Source organism: Giraffa tippelskirchi, chromosome 3 (assembly GCF_054371585.1).
Source record: "Giraffa tippelskirchi isolate mGirTip1 chromosome 3, T2T-mGirTip1v1.2.pri, whole genome shotgun sequence".
NCBI classification, from domain to species: domain Eukaryota; kingdom Metazoa; phylum Chordata; class Mammalia; order Artiodactyla; family Giraffidae; genus Giraffa; species Giraffa tippelskirchi.
In genome coordinates this window covers 166613457-166630201 of record NC_137277.1, presented here as the reverse complement: position 1 = coordinate 166630201, position 16745 = coordinate 166613457, and positions in this window count along the sequence as shown.

Here is a 16745-nt window from a genome sequence, read left to right as displayed (position 1 = left end):
CATTCTAGAAATGAAAAAAGTTTCTTAAACTCAGTTGGAAATAATCAACATCTGGCTGAGGACTGTGATTGCTTGAACAGAAAAAAGGAAGAAATTATGGAAGGGATTATTATAGGAAGAAATTATGATGTTGTGCTTTGAGACCTGCAGTATAGTTCAGAGCTGTGTATGCCAGAATCTGAGATTACTTAACTGTAGAATGGGATGGTACTGCCCAATTCACAAGGTTAATGGTCTTACAGTGTGAGCTGAAAGGCTAATTGTGATGCATATTATTGTATATTTTAGGGATGCTGGAAAACTTGGGCTATATTTAATTTTCATGAGAACAGAATGCAGGGAAAAGTTTTATGGGTACATAAGAATGTATGTGGGGAATGTATTAAGATCATCCTGAATATATATGCCTGAATGTTTTATTATAGCATCCCAATAAAGGACTCTAAGTAGAGAACACTGAACAGAGAAAAACATTCAGAGAAAGACATTCAAAGCTGAGAGTGGAGATTCAGGAGGAATTCAGCAGCAGCAGCAGCAGCAGCAAAGAAGATTTTGAAGAAATAACTAAAGATATCTTAGACAAGCCAGGAAGCCTAGCAAACATACATACACTTTGAAAATCATTGATTGAGTCTCTGTCTTTCATGTGACAAATATAATAGTATGCCTTTTATATAATCACACATCATCTTGGTGTTGTAAATACAGTGAGAAATGAGCTAAATATGATTCTTTGTACCCAAAGGCTTATAGTCTAGCTGGGAGAACAATAAATGTTCAATTATGTGCATCATCACTTAATTAGTTGCACTAAGGCTAAGAAGGAAAACACTGGATGCTCTAAGCACTTACAAGAAGGGGCCAGATCTAACTGGGGTGTGGGGGACGTTGGAAGAAGACATAGTATCCTAGAGGATTCCTGGTAGAAGGACCAGGAAACATAAGTTATGTAAAGTTCAAGTTATACAGAGGGTTAAAGTTTAATATTCAAAAGGATATGAAGTGCACTCATTTATTTACTGAAAAAACTTATCAGGTGTCTGTTATTTGCCAGTTCTGAGAACACAAAAGAGATGATTTCTAGTTCAGATTGTTCCCGGAGAACTTGGCCCCAAGTGAAATATTCCAGTTGGGGCTGCACAAGACATTAATTTCTTTTGGTGGCACGGAGAGAAGACTTCTGCCTGGTCTGCATGTGGTATCAGAGAAAATAGTCTGGGAAACTGGTGCCAGGAGTAGATAAGCCAGCAGGCGTTGAAAATACAAGGGAACGGCAGGATATTCCTAAAAGGGAGCATATACTTGGTCTTGGAAAGGTACAATTAGCACCAACTGAGCCATATGGAAAACGGTGAGCAGAATCTGGGCAGGATTCTCACTTCCAGCTGTGCCCAATCTGTAGCCCATATACAAACCTGTCATAAATCCAGTCCTATCTATGGCTTAGTCCAAATTACAGGATTGTGTTTCTTCTCTCTCAAAGCCATGGGGCAGGTCAATGGAAATAAAAACAGAGAAATAACCTTCCTCACTGACATCGCCCTTCCCGGCTATCTGAACAACTCAGGGAGGTGGGAGCCTGGCTGGAGAGTTTTCAGGGGGTAGATCTATCTAGCCCATGAGGACCTTCACTCTGCAGGCTGAAATTCACATCAGAAGTTTAGGGGTTAGAGGGAGGAGAATGGTGGGGTTCACAGGGAGTGAGATGTTTTGAGTTTGAGAACCAGAAGTCAAGGAGCAGAAGACTAAATGGTTAAAAAACCGTTCATTTGAAATATAAATACAATACTATAGACTCTAAGTAGTTTATGAGCAAAATGCAGTTCAGAAAAGCAGATTTGGTGCCACGCTGAATGTTTTAATTTTTTTTTATATGCTCCACATTAGAGCTTGCATTTTCTCATACCTCCAAGGCATAGTCTTTTATGGCTTTGGAGATAAAAGATTTACATTTAAATCATGCTTTCCCCATGCCACACTGTAACAATAGCATTTTAAGTTCTACTGTTCAACCAAAGGTCAGAATGCCTCTTTTTTTTTTTTTTTTAATTCTACATATGTTACCACCTGAGCCAAGTGAGCAAATCTTTTTAGCTTTGAATATCTAAATATTATAATAGTGTATATAACATGAAATTCAAGTGCAAAGAATTTCACAACAAAATGGAAATAGGAAAATGTTACCCTGGGTTTCTTGTGACAAGCAGATATCACAGAGATACAGGATCCCAAACCCTGAAGTAGATACTTTTTGTTAAAGGCTCACATCTATTTTTGAGCCATGGGGACCACCAAGAGACTATGTTCTGGGCTAATAGACTCTCCTGAAAAGCATAAAATTGACAACCAAACACCAAGACCATTTTTTTTCTTTCATTATTGTCTTGAAATTTACTGCCTGCCAAGTCCCTAATTTTTCCTTACAACATTAAACCAATAGTGAACAATAATGTGTTGTACACTTAAAAAATTAAAAGAATAGATATCATGTTATATCCTTATGACAATTTTAAAAGTTCTTTTAAAATCATCTCCCAAGCATTTTTTGCAAACGGGGTCATGTGCTGTCTTGTTACTATGTACACCAACACCTAATTAATTATTGGAGACAGAGTTTTGGGTGAAACAGAAAAGAACAACTTTATTACTTTGCTGGGCAAAGCGGGACAGAGCAGGCTACAGCCCTCAAAATTGTACCCTAATCAAGAGGGGGTAATGAGATGATTTATCGTAGTGGTTCAAAGAGCGTGTGACCAGTTCATGAACATTCTTATGATTGGTTTGTGGCGAGGTAAATGGAGTCAGCATCATCAACCTTCTGGTTTCACTGGTCTGGAGTCTCCGTGCTTATGGACTGCATACCCCTAACTTCTCCCACATGGTGTGGGTTTCAGTATCTACAGAACAGCTCAAAGCTATTGTTATATGTAACTCTTGTGGGAAAACCAAGACCTTGCCCCAAGGCTGCATTATTGTTTCTTAACTTTTCCTTCCTTTCCTTTGCATCCCCTCCTTTCCTTAGTTAGCAACCGTCTGAACTTGTTTCTTGGAACTCAGTGGAGGTCATAGAAGCTGTCATTCAGTTGCTCAGTCATGTTCAACTCTTTGTAACCACGGGTTGCAGCACACCAGGCTTCCCTGTCCTTCACTATCTCCCAGAGTTTGCTCAAAGTAGTGTTCATGACCCCATGAATTGTAGCCTGCCAGTCTCCTCTCTCCCTGGTATTTCCCAGGCAAGAAAACTAAAGTGGGTTGCCATTTCCTCCTCCAGGAGATCTTTGAGACCCAGGGATTGAACCCAGTTTTCCTGCACTGGCAGGCGGATTCTTTACACTCACTGAGCCACCAGGGAAGCCCTTCATAGAAGCTGAATGAAGCCTATTTTCTGTAATAAAGAAGTGGGGAGTACCAAAAGGCTTTTATGCTCAGAAACCACACAGAGTCCTGCTTGGTACCACTATCATTAATATCCATTGCAAAGCCCATTTATATATTGTTCATAAAGTTGGATGCAAAGAGGAGGATTAGAATGCATAGACTTTCATAATCATGCATCCTTATATTCAGGTGTGTAGGGGACAAATCTCCCAGGTAAAGATATTGATTTTTACCTTTTTCCCTCTAATTACTGGAGAAGGAAATGGCAACCCACTCCAGTATTCTTGCCTGGAGCATCCCATGGACAGAGAAGCCTGGGGGACTACAGTCCATGGGGTGGCAAAGAACCCGACACAACTGAGACACCGAACCACCACCACCACCCTGTAATTACAGTCTCAGTCTTTCATTTCAAAATTGAAATTATAAGGCAAAAATGGGAAGATAGCCTGTTTCTGATTCCAAATGTGAGATCAAATGTTTATTAGAGTCATGTATTTTTTGTTTTTAACTAGACACAAACTCTCTTGATCACCTGCAGATTTGGTGAGCGAACCAAAGAATGAGGGTGTGTTTCCAAACCCCAAGAAAGATTGGAGAAGAACTTTGCCTTCAAGAATGGTGTGATGGACCCAAGCATTTAATTGAAAGTGTGCAAATAAAGAAGCTCAAAAATAAGTCCTATCAAACAAAAGGGGGAAAAGTATCATTTTTAAATGATAGCAAGTGTGGCTGATTATTTTTTTAATAAATTAGACTTGAGAAATTTTTTAAGTATGTAAAAAGTTTGCTTTTATTAACATGAACATATCAAATTCCTCTAGTTCTAAGGTGTTCTTGGGGTAAAAATGAACTGCAAATTAGACATAGTTCATTCCTTTGGTTTAAGTGAAATGTAGTACCAGAGGGAGTCTATTACTACATGAAGCTAAAATTTGACCCATAACAGTTACTCAAAGCTCTCTGCTGCTCTAATATCTTCCAGCCAAATGACTTTTTAGACAAAAAAAATCTGCTAAGTTGGAAAAGGAAATCACTTTGTCTACTTTGGACAATCAGTGATATAGCACTTCATCTCAAAGGAATGTGAAGGGAATGTTTAAATCGTAATGTTTCACAGGCAAGGAGTGTCCCAAGGACCTAGAAGGTCAAGCCTGGATGGATAGTTCATCTTTTTTCAGAGTAAAACTGTCTAGAAAATCTAGTGAAAATATTCTTTAGTAACTTATGGTTGGACATCACTCCATAGTGCTATCTACCAAAATCATTACCCTTTAGATGAGAGAAAATTTTTGTTTATTAAGAGTTGCAGAGTGCTACCTGGGGACCTCTCTAGGCAAACCACGCAATGAAGGTATTTGCCCTCGGTACTATCTAACTTTCTCCCCTGCTCCTCCTCCTCTCCTTTGTTCTGTGTCTTTTTACTTGCTATTCTACTCCCCATTTATTTAGTATTTTTGAGGATGTTCCTTTCCTTTTTCCCAGCCCAAAACTTATTCTCAAGAAGACACTCAAAATAGTATTTGCACTGGGGTGTGGAATTAAGTCAACTATAATTCTGCTACCTGTTTTGTGTGTTTTTTGTATTTTTTAAAATGTTCCTTAATTCAACCTTTTCTAAAGACATTCAGGCATGAGCCAGTGTTTAGAAGAAATGCTTTAGCCTTCAAAACAGAAGATTTGATGGCATCCCCAAATCATGCTTTCTATAGGTAACTTACTCATTTCAGCCTAATTCTCGAGAATAATGATTTGGCCTGGCATGCTGCAGTCCATGGGGTCACAAAAAATCAGACACGACTGAGCAATTGAACTGAACTGAACTGAATATTTCATGGTATCACAAGAGCCTAAGAAGCATCTGTGATATTTACTTAGGCCCTGGATTGCTTAAGAGTTGTCCATTAATTGAATACTAGTGACAAATATTTTCCATGTGACCATGGAGAAGGTCCCCTAGTTTTCAGAGTGGACACATATTGTAGAATTCTTACCAGATCTAGAAGTATCCCCAGGACAGAGTAAGCAAAGTAGACATGGGCTATTTTTGTCTACCTAACATTCCCTTGGTATCCAGCTCTTCTTTCATTTTCAGTCTATGGCTATATTTAGAGGAAGGTATGTCACCCTGAACTGGGAACTCAGATTATTTCATTTTTCTAATACAAAGTGATTGGCTTCTGAATGATCATTTGACCCAAACTGAGCAATGAGAGTCATCTTCCAGAATTTAGTTGTCTCTTTTTAAGGACATTATCTTTTGCTAGAATTGATAGCTATGAGTATGATGAAAGCTTAGAGCCACTTTCTACCATCTCATGAAGAAAAATGTGCCTAAACATTAAGCCAACACATAGCAAAGCAGAACTGAGAGATAGGAAGCCATCCATGTCTTAGTGATGTTGCCTCAGCTTTTAGATATAGTTGGGCTTGGAATCAACCACACTGTCTGAGCCCCTCAGTACGTTCTAATCTTGAATTTGTGTGAGCTGGGTTTTTATCACTGGTGACCAAAGAAGTATTGTTTAATCAAGGATGTCATTGGACGACCCATTAATGAAGATGCCAAACAACTGATTAGAGCTGGGGACACAGAACAGATACAATTGCTAAAGCTAAACTCAAGGTGACATTGATGCTACCCTTTGTTGACTGTTTGCCTCATGACAGATGATTGCAATGTTACAGACACATGCCCTCTTTCACCCCATCTCCATCTCTTCGCTGATAGGTGATTCCTGATTGACAGTTGGAACGCATTCCTGGAATGGACAGCAAAGTGGAATTTGACACCAGGCTATTTTTTCTCCTTGGTCATTTAACAGTGCCTACTTGAACTGGTTCCTCCCTGTCAAGTGTCATTCAAAAATCACCCGATTGTTGGTCCACCCTTGCTCTGTTGTTGATGAGAATGCCATGTGGGCTTGAATCAAAGCTTTGGTGAAATTTGTCTATTTTACATCTGTTCCTGGCTGGGAACTTAATGAGATGCATGGCATAATGAGATGTGTATCTGGAGTGTATAATGAGATTCTTGATTCAAATGTCTAATGAACCCTGTAGCCTAATGAAATGTATAGCATAATGAGATGCATGGCCTGGATGTATGGTACAGATTTGAAAGTCCTTTTAGAAAATATCATCAGGCATGCAAAATTTTCTCCCATCGTATCAGCCCCACCCACATTTCTTTGAGATTTGTTTAGCTTGTAATTTCTCAGTGCCATTGTCATCATTATCATGTGTAACTTCCCACATTTAAAGCAAAGAGGACACAGACACTGGCCTCACCAAATGTGATGAGAAGTGTGAAAACAAAGCAGATATTCTTGCTTCTTGAAGAAAGAAAATCATATTTTGATTTTTTCCTTTGCTTTCTTATTTTTTAATGCAACAAACTGTATTAATGACCTATTACTTCACAAAAATCCTAAAATTTTGTGGCCTAAATAACCAGCATCTATTACTGCCCAGGGTTTCCCACGTGGCGCAGTTTGTAAAGAATCCACTTGCCAATGCAAGAGACACGGATTGGATCACTGGGTTGGGAAGATCTTCTGGAGGAGACAATGTCAACCCACTCCAGTATTCTTGCCTAGAAAATCCCATGGACGGAGGAGTCTGGCAGGTTACGGTTCAAGGAGTCACAAAGAGTCGGACATGACTTACCATAAATAAGGATTAGTCTACCAGTCAACTGTGTGGCTCTTTTGGACTCAACTAGACATACTTGTGGGCTTGCAATTGGCAACATGTCAGATAGAACTTCTGTTGAATGTGACTGGGCTTTCTCATATCTAAGGAGGTCAGCAGTCTATAGGTTTATCTGAAAAGATGTTGTTTGGGGCAGTTGAGATCTCTATTTAGTCTTGCATCCTTGACTCACCTGAAAGAAAGTGTAAGTGAAAGTGTTAGTTGTACAGTTGTGTCTGACTCTTTGCAACCTATGAACTGCAGCACACCAGGCCTCCCTGTCCATCACCAACTGCTGGAGTCTACCCAAACCCATGTCCATTGAGTCGGTGATGCCATCCAACCATCTCATCTGCTGTTGTCCCCTTCTCCTTCTGCCCTCAATCTTTCTCAGCATCAGGGTCTTTTCAAATGAGTCAGCTCTTCCCATCAGGTGGCCAAAGTATTGGAATTTCAGCTTCAACATCAGTCCTTCCAAAGAATACCCAAGACTGATCTTCTTTAAGATGGACTGGTTGGATCTCCTTGCAGTTCAAGGGACTCTCAAGAGTCTTCTCCAACACCACAGCTCAAAAGCATCAATTCTTCAGTGCTCAGCTTTCTTAACACTCCAACACTCACATCCATATATGACTACTGGAAAAACCATAGCCTTGACTAGAGGAACCTTTGTTGACAAAGTAATGTCTCTTCTGTTTAACACGCTGTCTAGGTTGGTCATAACTTTCCTTCCAAGGAGTAACTGTCTTTTAATTTCATGGCTGCAATCAGCATCTGCAGTGATTGTGGAGCCCAGAAAAATAAAGTCAGCCACTGTTTCCACCGTTTCCTCATCTATTTCCCATGAAGTGATGGGACCGGATGCCATGATCTTTGTTTTCTGAATGTTGAGCTTTAAGCCAACTTTTTCACTCTCCTCTTTCACTTTCATCAAGAGGCTCTTTAGTTCTTCTTCACTTCCTTCCATAAGGGTGGTGTCATCTGCATATCTGAGGTTATTGATGTTTCTTCTGGTAATCTTAATTCCAGCTTTTGCTTCCTCCAGCCCAGCGTTTCTCATGATGTACTCTGCATATAAGTTAAATAAGCAGGGTGACAATATACAGCCTTGACGTACTCCTTTTCCTATTTGGAACCAGTCTGTTGTTCCATGTCCAGTTCTAACTGTTACTTCCTGACCTACATACAGGTTTCTCAAGAGACAGGTCAGATGGTCTGGTATTCCCATCTGTTTCAGAATTTTCCACAGTTTGTTGTGATCCACACAGTCAAAGGCTTTGGCATACTCAATAAAGAAGTAGATGTTTTTCTGGAACTCTCTTTCTTTTTTGATGATCCAGCGGATGTTGGCAATTTTTGATCTCTGGTTCCTCTGCTTTTTCTAAAACCAGCTTGAACATGTGGAAGTTCACAGTTCACGAATTCCTGAAGCCTGGCTTGGAGAATTTTGAGCATTACTTTACTAGCATGTGAGATGTGTGCAATTGTGCAGTCGTTTGAACATTCTTTGCCATTGCCTTTCTTTGGGATTGGAATGAAAACTGACCTTTTCCAGTCCTGTGGCCACTGCTGAGTTTTCCAAATTTGCTGGCATATTGAGTGCAGCACTTTCACAGCATCATCTTTTAGGCTTTTTACACTTTACCAAATATAAAGTAGAGAAGAACATTTTTCCATCCTTCCACCACTAACAAAAAATTTTTATTGAGCTGGGGGGGGGCAATATTTATGAAAAATTGCTTTTTCTGTAAATGTGAGAACTTGTCCAAAGCGTAGAGATACTGATTATGAATGTCCTAAAAATCTCATAGTGCGTCTCACTGAAACCCTGTGTCCTATGGGTTGACAATGGATGCTTTCAGTAAATGAAATAGCTGAAATTCAATCTTCCTGGAAACAAATAAGCAAAAATGCTAATGAGAATTATCTCTAATTTTCTTTTTAACATTTGGAAAATATCTGATAGTGGATAAGATCAGGAGTCTACTTCATCTTTGAATTAAAATCTAGTGAAGTTTTTATTTTTTCCTCCTTTTCCTGGGTTGCTTTAAGAGTTATATTAAAGATTTCTTTCTGCCAAGAACTACTGGTGATTAACCCCAGGCATGAGGTATATGTTACATGAACCGGCCCTAAAGTTTCTGAAGAGCTGTGGAGACTTTTAGCACTGAATATCTCATTTGCAATAGCCTCTTGGATGAAACCCAGGACACTCCTTTGAAAATTTATAGGGACTAGTCTATCCAGCAGTTTAACAGGCAAACTGAATTTTTTTTTTTAAACATACCACAGCCAAAGTTTTATCTCCTTCCCATCTCCCAGATTGAATATCCATTATCTTTCAAGATGCCATTACCCTTAGATGCCTCAGATTTATTTGTCTAGCAGTTTTATAGAATAAAGGCCTGATAGGGTCCTCTTTAAATATACATCCTAACCACATTTTAGAAACCAGCAGTTGGTCCCGTCATTTCCCTAACTTAAGATTATGCTTTTCTAATGCAGGGGGATCATAAATTTTACTCCCATGTGCATTTTACAATTATGGAAAGGAATGAATCAAACAAAATACTCAAAGATCAGAGATTGGTTTTTTTTTTTTTCCAATTTATTTTCCAGCTGTGTTTTTCTATCCATGGAATAGTTTTCTTAGGTACCCACAGATGAGAATGCTCCTGTGTATCTGCAGTACAGGTTTGTGAATGCATTGATTAATCTATTTATTGATTATTTTGATTCAAAACCTGGCCTTAACCTGATTAACTTTATCAGTCTTTCTTAATCTTAGCTTCACTAGCTGAGTATTTTTAAATACTTTAATACTTCTTTCAGTTCAATGCAGTGCAGTCGCTCAGTCGTGTCTGACTCTTTGCGACCCCATCAACCGCAGCACACCAGGCCTCCCTGTCCATCACCAACTCCCGGAGTCTACCCAAACCCATGTCCAGTTCTAACTGTTGCTTCCTGACCTGCATACAGGTTTCTCAAGAGGCAGATCAGGTGGTCTATCATGAAATATTTAGACATGATAGTTCATTATTAATCTGATAGCATCTAGGTCTCTGTGTTGCCTACATGATGTATACCATCGTGGACCGGTGACTCCCAATTAAATACTACTTGTGGCTTTACATGCAAAGTGACTGACAAAATGAGAACCTCTGAGGTTATTTTATTATTGTAAATGTCTAGCTTGATCAAATCTCCTTACCCAGACTTCCATTTCACTGTGTGCTATGCTAAGTCACAGATTCAGTTGCATTTATTCCCCAAAGGTTCTGTAATTCATTTCACCTCAATGAGTAGCCAAACTCACATGTAATTTATTATTTGTGTAATTTAATGCTAATACTCAGGGCCAGTCTGTAGGCAGCTTGAGGGATGTGCACAGTGGTGAAGCAGCAGAGATGGCAAGAACCTGGGCAGAATATAGGCAAGCCAGGCAAAGGACTGAAAAACTTCAGTTCCGGGGAATCTGGTGGACTTCAGTCACAGAAAGCCTAGGCCAGAGTTTCTCAAAATGAAATTTTCAGATCACCTGCAGCAGAGTTATCTGGAAGTGAAAGTGTTAGTCACTCAGTTGTGTCTGACCTTCTGCGACCCCACGGACCTGCCAGGCTCCTCTCTCCTTGGAATTCTCCAGGCAAGCATGATTTTGAAAAAAGTGGCTCTCATCTATTCTACTCAATCGAAATCTCTATGACAGGTCTCCAGAATGTCTGGCAGCTTGTAGATGATTATTGAATGAATGAGGAATAATTGAACAAACAAACTATATTGATATCAACATCAAAACCATCCTATCTCTCAGTCATCTAGCTCCAGGTTAGTAATGAAAGACAACAGATGAATGAAGGATGCCATCAACAAAAGGATGTCTGGTACAGAGCCAAATGCCATTAAAGTTGGTGGCGTTTCATAGTCTACCTGTTTCTGTGTTCTACCTTCTTTAGAAACCAAAAGGTATTCCATGGTCTGGCTTCATCTGTGATCTGAGTGCGGATGCTCCTCAGTCCACACAGGAGAATCTTTCCAACTTTATAGTTTAAGTCAGGTGAAAGACCAGGTAGGCATCATCATCAACATTTCACAAACATTGATAATAGACACAACCAACAGTTTCCGGGGTTGAGGTTCAGAAAGGTTGAGGCATTTGCCCCAGCTCATACAGCTATAAAGTAGAAGAGACAACATAGAAATCAGATTTGCAAGGTTGTTCAGGAAACTGTCTCTGTTGATACTGGTCATTTTCTCGAATTTTTAGCTGTGAGGGACACGCACGGACTTGGAATGAAGACCCTCTTGACTTGCTTCTGTTATACAACTAGCTGTAGTTTTTATACCCAAAGAGGCTCATTTTTCCCTGAACAATGAGCTGTCTCCCCCAAGACACATACTATGCAAAAAAATGTTGCAGCAAATGTTTACTTTAACAGCAAGTATTTTTTTCAAACTCTATGTATTAATATACGTGTTCATGCATGTATCTCCGTTTCATTCATTTATAGCTCCTCCAGTCCTGTCTGCCTCCCTGTCCTTGAAGACTCCCTACTCTTGTTTTCACATAACCACAAATGACTGTCATACTGAAATAGTGTTCTCAGGCTTGGTCTCCCCAGCCTAGCTACCACCCACAGCATCAGTGTGTTAATAATCAAATACCACAGATGGTGAGGACTAGAAAAACCTTTGAGATCATCTAAGATAGCTATCATTTCACATGAGGAAACAGGGTCCCCCAGGTGTTAAACTCTTCATCCAAAATTTTAACATTCATCAACATTGCCCTTTTACTGTGTATGCTTTGTCATCAATTCAGACACAAGAAAAACAAATTCTATTGGTAAAATGAGATGCTGTTCTAAAAACTGTGTTTCTTTTTTCTTTTTTAGTGACCTTGACACATCTCTAACCTGTCACAGAAACATGGCAAAGCCCATATTTAATCCTGGAAATATCTAAGTAAATCTGCTCACTAATAACACTTTGGGTATGATAATAAAATAATAAGGCTGAATAGTAGGTAACATAAGTTGTTTTCTTATGGAGTATGCTTTCCAAAGTTGATCCACTTAGGAGAAAATGATAGAGACAGTTTCTAAAGTCAAGCAAAGAGCAAATTGTGATTTGGGGTTAAACTTCTAGGTGACAGAGATGAGCTGTTTCTCTGTTGTTTAAAATAGCAGTTTACAGCAGGAATTTACAGTTTCTCAGAGAAGGTTCTTATCAACTTAAATGTCAGGGAATTTGCTGGCTCTGTCTCTTGCTTTTGGCAAACGTGTGAATCCCATTCCCCTGGTCCGTGGAAACACAAGATTGTATATTTTAATTCTTCTGAAGTTATAGCACAGAGTCTATAAATATTATATAACTAATTTGAGCATTGCTACGTTCTTGTGCATTCAGAAGACATCGCTATGATCACCATAATCAACCTAATTGGGCAAGACTGTCTAAGCGAAGGCAATAACATTTGTTTACTTCCTTGTAGGAATGTGTTCACAGCCTGGTACCACCACATTTAAATTAGTTTTCATCCCAAACAGAGAGAAATGCACCCTTCAGTCAACACAGTCTGTTAATTTGAATATGTTTAAATGAACTGTGTGTGTGCCCGTAGGAGACGCTGAGAAGCTCTGTTCTTTGTCCTCTTGTGGGAGGACTCAGTGACATTCAGACCTTTGCCACCTTTCATATTTTGCAGATGCAGAGAAGAAGGGGCCCTCCTCCATTCCCTGAGGAGGCAGGTCACAGGCCCAAAATTACCCAAATAACCTCGTCCCTGGTTACAATGGGGGCAGCAAAATCAATTCTCTTTAGTGTTGTGGTGCATCATGAAATGGGGCAAGATTGTGAGTGTAAGAGACAGTGGCAGAGTGGCAGAGTTGGACAAATCAAGTCCAGATGAAGATAGGTTTTTCATACCCCTTTTGTAGGAATCCTATACCATTTGTGTTACTGTGTCTCACAGAATTAACTTCTTGACCCCAGACATTTCCTTCAGAATTGCCATTGTTTTATTCCCAAAGGAGTTGCCGCATTGTCCCCATTGCAGCCCCACCTTCTGCTTCACCCTTTGCTTTGTAAACCTTTGCTAGGTTCTCTTTCTATATCAGATCTCCATGTCCCCAGTGCAGGGTGGTAGCTCTGGGTAGCAAATCTGGAGGCGAGGAAAGGGAGGAACCAGAGGGAGTAAAGAGTGTCTCCCATGACTTGTGCTACATCTCATCAAAGTGTTCAGGTGCTGTCATGTAAAGCACGTGTACTAGTATTACTAGCATTCTTGTGTTAAGGGAAAGTTTTTCAGTTTAGGAAAGTTTTTCCTAAGTTTTTCAGAGGTTTTAGAACAATCTCTCCATCAAGGAAAGACCCCTGTCCCTACAGAAGGGGGAAGATGGAATTCACAGGATTGCCCTGCCCTGTGCCACCATTTTGTGAGGCTATGTTGCAGGAGAATGGAAAGTGAGACAGGACAGGGTTCAGAGCAAGAGGGACAAACATTCGGTGCTACCAGCTCATGCTAAAAATACCCCATGAGACACCCATGCACAAGTCAGCTGAAATTAACCAAAGTTACCTTTTTGCCTTCATATGCATTCTTCAGAAAGCATTTTGTGTTTTTGTCTTATTCCCTGGGAACCTTCTGATCCCAGATTTTACCTTTAAAATTTTTCATGTGGACCAGAGAGTGTACTATATTGGTGGTCACTTTTGTTGACTTTAAAAGACATCAACTATGATTGGCATTCACTCAACATGTGGTGAATGAAAGTCATAGCCCATGACTTGCTGCTGGCCCTCTCTGTAAATGTTAACTATCACAGAAAGTGGTTTTATTCAACAATAATAATCTACAGTTGTCTAGGTCACACCAGTCTGAGAGGTATAACCTCAGAGGGACAATAAAACAACAGCAACCCTTTGCAGTAGACTTTTGAAAGAATACCTGGAATGCCAATTACCATTTTTTGTCATTTTCATGAACTTCCTAGGAAGTCTGATGTGTAACTAGGGGCAACCACAGTTCTCTTTCTTTTTATATCATGGACCATTTTGTTGACTTTTGCTAGTGACCAATGTTCCTGGTATCTTTCTTGTCATTGGTCACATTTTCTCTGTTTCTCCAATTCTCTTTATGTGGAATCTTTTTCAGTTATTCTTTGCAGTAATGCAACTCACATTTAAACAACACAGAAATTTATTGATCCTCATTCTGGGACATGCATGAAAAGAAATGTCTTCAGGTATAGCTGGATCCAGGTGTTCACAAATGTCATCAGGGATTCTGTCCCTTTCTTCTCTTTTAGTACTTTTCTCTTCAAAGGCAGCCACAAATGGTAATGAAAAGCTTTACATTCATCTGTTTAGCTTAATCAGTCTAAGGAAAACAAGGTAGAATTTTCTAATGACTCCTAAAAAGTATTCCTCTGAGGATTCTAGCATGTCTAGTTTGTATCACATGCCCGTATTTTATTGATTAGTTTGTTTGAGGCATATAGATTCTAACTGGGTCAAACAAATTCTGCTGTTAACAGAGAGTGGGTTTAACTCAACCTGATCCATACTGATGGGTTCCCTCTAGGAAAAAGAGATCCTATTAATAGAAGAAGAAGTGGAAGAGGGTTTTAGAGAGGCCAAACATGTTTCCACAACCATGTTTCTGTGATGATTTTCTGAGGCTTCTGAAAGTTAGTTATTCCAGGTTCCAAAATAAAATGAAATAAAATGCCCTTTCTCAGTACAAGTGTTACTTTCTTTGACTAGTTGTAGAATTGAAACAGAAATTTTTGGAGACATGGATATTATAGCCACCCCCCCCCACTTTTTTTTTTTAAGAGAGAGCATCTCCCAAGGGCTCTGGCATAAATGAGCCCCTGGGCAGTCCCTAAAAGACAATCTGTGGCATGTGAGGACTATGTCATGCTGGACTCAACAGTCACAGCCTAATTGCAGCTGCCTATGCTCTGAATTTCTTCTCTTGGAGGTTGCTTCTCATCATAACCCTTTCTTCTAGAGAAGGCACACAGGTTAATTTCCTGGTGATTAATCCATCCAGCCCGGGGGACTGGGTGTCAACAGCAGTGCCTTGTATTCATTCATTGACCCATCCATGAAGTTCTCTGATGTTCTCTAACAAATAGACTAAGTCTCTACTCTGCTCAAATGTTACCTGTTCAGATAGCCTTTCTTTACTTGACCTAAAACAGCAGCCTACCCTACATACTTTCTTAATTCTGATCTGGCTTTACTTTTCTTCTTAGCACTTATTTCTGCCTCATATGATGTCACATGTGGTTGCTTATTAATTTTCTGTTTCTCTCATTATAATGCAAAGAGCCTTATGACAGGTTTCTTTTTTATCTTGTTCTCTGTTGCATTGCTGTGCCTAATGTAGTGCTTGGCACATCCTAGCCATGCAGTAGTTATCTATTAGTAGTGTCAAGAAATGAATAAATGAGCAAACAAAATTATTGCAGGTGCAGGTCTTAGACCATAATTCTGGGACCCTTATTACACAAACATAAACATGTTCAGTAAAAAAAAAATTCCGTCAGTAATTTTTTAATGTGTGAATAAAAATGTCTGTAAAAGACTTCAGATCATGCCCTGTACTTTGTATCACATTACTAGTCTTTCATCTCCTCTTAATTTCTTTCTGCTTTACTTACTGATTTTCCTTTTACCCCAGAATGGTGATTAAGCTGATGGGGATGATTAAGAAATAAAATAAAATATTTTGATGTGACTTCTGTTAAGTAAAGCCATAGACCAGGTATAATTTAAGCTGCATGGAATAATTGTATTAATTTTTCAGAATTTTTTTTTTTTTTTAGCAATAGCCTTAAACAAACACACAAATAGAAATATGACTTCTAAGGTGCATTCTCACTCTTTGACTGTCAGGATTTTAATTTTCTGTCTTTAAGAGATTTTATTTTTAGATTTACATTCTTTGCTACATCTGAGTATAAGGTCATGCCAACCACTTGGCATGAATATGTTCAGTTAAAATCCAGAATGTTGGTTTCATAATTTCATTCCTCATCCAATTTCTCCTGCCTCTTTGTCTTTGGGGAGCCTGGAGACTGTGGGCAATGCAGAGCCAAGCAGAACCAGTAGCCTGTTCTGGAGATTCTGCTACCCCTCAAGTGCAGTGGGAATTCCTTTCTGCCTGAGTGAAATGTCTAGTCTATAAAACCGGTTAGTAAAACATACTGTAATTTGGAATTTGGTAATGCCGGCTTCAATTTGATAGAACCCAGGCTGACCCACAGCATTACGTCATGAACAGATGTGAATTCTAGAGGGGTGGAATTCTTAAAAGCTAGTTCAGAAAGAAGAAAACTGAGTCAAAGGCAGTCTTCATTCTTCCGTAGCTTCTAAACAGTAAGCTGTGTTTAACTCTCTTTTAGTCCAAGTGACCTTAGAATCACCTTTGTCTCTCTTGATATGTAGATGAGAGAAACTGGTAATAGCACAAATGAACGCTTTCAAAACTGTGCTTTACACGTAATTAAGACCCTTTGGAATCTCTTATGTTTAAATATACAAGGATTCTAATAGCTTAATGATGCTGGGCAAGTCAATCAAGAAACTCCATCCTCAGCTGTTTGCATCTGAAGAACAGAAACAATAATACCATAAGTGTGGTTTTATTGTAACAGAAATAAGAG